This window comes from Balaenoptera borealis (genome assembly GCF_965194805.1).
Source record: "Balaenoptera borealis genome assembly, chromosome: X".
NCBI classification, from domain to species: Eukaryota; Metazoa; Chordata; class Mammalia; order Artiodactyla; family Balaenopteridae; genus Balaenoptera; species Balaenoptera borealis.
The window spans coordinates 114,815,661-114,818,463 of record NC_138881.1 but is presented as its reverse complement, the minus strand read 5'-3'; positions in this window follow the sequence as shown (position 1 = coordinate 114,818,463).

Here is a 2,803-nt window from a genome sequence, read left to right as displayed (position 1 = left end):
CGTTCTGAAAGCCTTACTGTACTGTGCCTCTATTTGGTGTGCATAGTATAATAAAATCCATGTGTGAATGTTTATATTTTAAAGATGTTGTGCTCCAATATGTTCTGAGTTAGGGCTTTTGAAAATACGGTACAGATTCAACACAATGCTGACTGAAAGGCTAATCTTCCCATTGTTACACTTTAATTAGTGAGACCTGTCATTACAACTTTTTATGATGAAAAGTATCAGGTCTTTTATCTTACTTTTAAGCCCTATTCTGAAAACAGCAGAAAAGGGACTGAAGAGACAAAGGAAATTGCATTTTATGGAACAATAAGGAGAGTGTTTAAAAATCCAGGGAAGTTCACTAACTGCCAAGGAAAACTACTCGGAGGCAGCAGCACTAAGAAGGGGGCCGTCTACCGAGTATACAATATTAGCAGTCAGCTACCTCCCTAATCCTCTCCAGAATCCAAGGGACAAGAAAGAATAAGGACATTTCATAACAGCAGCCTGTAAGGGTGGCCTTTCAATTGCATCTCTGAATATGTAGGAATTTAGAGATGAGTTCCAAAGCTATTAGAAAGGTCTCGGTTTGCCATACCTGTGTTCTCTTTAACAGCAGGTTGGAGTCAAATGGCAAAACATTTATTGCGTCTTACTGCAAATTTATTACATCTATTCCATTATTTGCTTCACTAAAAATTGTTCTGACAGCCTTAGTAGAAAATTTCACATTGAAAAACACAAAAATCAGTACTAAAAAAAGTATAAGAAGTTGGAAGATTTACAGAATTAGCCTAAAATTAGGAAGCACAAAGAGTTCTCAGGAAATGGTAACTTAAAAAAGCCAGAAGCCACAGACAAAAATAGAGCTTCCTTTCTGATTTTGTACAATTCCTTTCTGCAAACACTGTTTAGGTAAACATTATTGTAGTTTGTCCTCAAGATAGTAGAGGCTTGATATGAATTAAGGTGCTGTTTTAAGGAAATGTGCCTGTTTTGAAAGCACGTGGGACACAAAGACAAACACAAAGTTGAGAATGCAGTTTCTGTTTTTTGGAGTGAAAAATAATTGGTTACCGCTAAAACAAAAAATACAAAAATTAACTCAAGGATACAGTTCCTTTTGTGAAGTGAAAAATAACTGGCTACTGCTGAAATACTCTTCCTTCACTCTTTCATTATTACCTAGTTTGGGGTAGATTCAGTTGGTTTACTTTGACTTGGAAACCAAAGCTTTAAACTGAGATAGGGAGAGGTTTTCAAAACAGAATAGGAAAAAGAGCAGTGGGGTGGTTCTGAAAAGAGGAAAGATGCTGCCTTACAAATTCCAACACTCATGGCAATTTATTCCCTTTATCTACTCCCTACCTGCTGTTAAAAGCTGCATCCTACTTCAGAAACCCAGTTCAGCGCACACTCCAATTCCAGAGCTCTCCTCAGCCCCACCCCAGACCCAAGGGGGTGAGAAAAGAGGGTGATACAAAAGAAGAGGAGGTGGTCTCCTCTTTTCCTCCTTCCACCATTACTGCCCTGATTTTGTCTGGGCAGCTGGGGAAGGAGAGCCAAGGTATGCCTTTGGCATCTGTACTTGGGTCACCAAACGCTATTATGGTGCCATCATCCGACTACATTGTGAGTTAAAGTTCAAATAGAAGAATTTTAAAAGAACTTTTGGTGAGGTAATCCAAGGATCCTATCACTGATTCTAGAGAAAAATAAAATTGTGAATTGAAAATAACCTAAAACTTCAAAAGTAAATTCTGGAACATAACTCATTTCCAACTCATTTGTTGGAACAGCCTGTATTGAAAAGACTCTGCAGAGAGCTCTCGATGGCTTAGAAAACTCAGATGAATGAAATATCTCGACTTGCCGCATTCAAGCAGGTATTTTCTTTAATACAATGGAAAAAACAATCCTTTAGCACCCGTAATGCTAAAAGTTAACTTTAGAGTTGCTTTTTCCTTCCAACTAAAACTGTTGTAACGTCTGTCTAACAGAAGTGTAGGGAAGGTGAAAGAATTATTGTTCTTACTCATTACAGAAAAAAAGCAAGGGCAGAGTATTTATAACGTTACCATTTTTTTTTAACGTTACCATTTTTAATATGTCATGATCATTGACACAGAAAGCTGCAGAAATCTGGAGGAGGACTTTTGGCATAATGAATGGGAAATGATCAGAAATACAAAAAGGCTTGGGTTTTGCATTTAAGCTAAATGTTAAATCAAACAAACACACGCTGAGGAATCTACCCCCTGCTTGTAGATACCAATTTGTCCTCAGATCTACGTCTATGTGTCTTTGAATGGTTGGCAGTTCTACGTTGGCAAAATGAAGTAGAGAGAATTGAGACAATTGTCCGCACTGGAAAAAAAATTTTGCCTCAGGCAAAAGTCATTTTGGAGTTTATTAATTGAGGAGGCCATACTGATATACTGAATCTTAAAAGACCACTGGTGAACAAGTAGATAAATTGGTAGGAAAGAGTTTCAGGAGTTTTGCTTTTTGCCATTCTCTGTAAAACAGTGGTTCTCAAACTTTCATATATATCAAATTCAGCTGGAGTGACCACTTGTTCTGTTTTGTTTTGTTTTTTTTCTTTTTGGCTGCACAGTGCAGCTTGTGGGATCTTAGTTCCCAGACCAGGGATCAAACCCAGGCCCTGGCAGTGAAGGCACAGAGTCCTAACCACTGGACCACCAGGGAATTCCCTGGAACCACTTGTTTTGAAGGCATATCCCCAGGCCCTGACACTGAGAACTTTGGTTTTGTTTATCTGAGCGGGGTCCAAGAAATTTTGATACAGGTGACC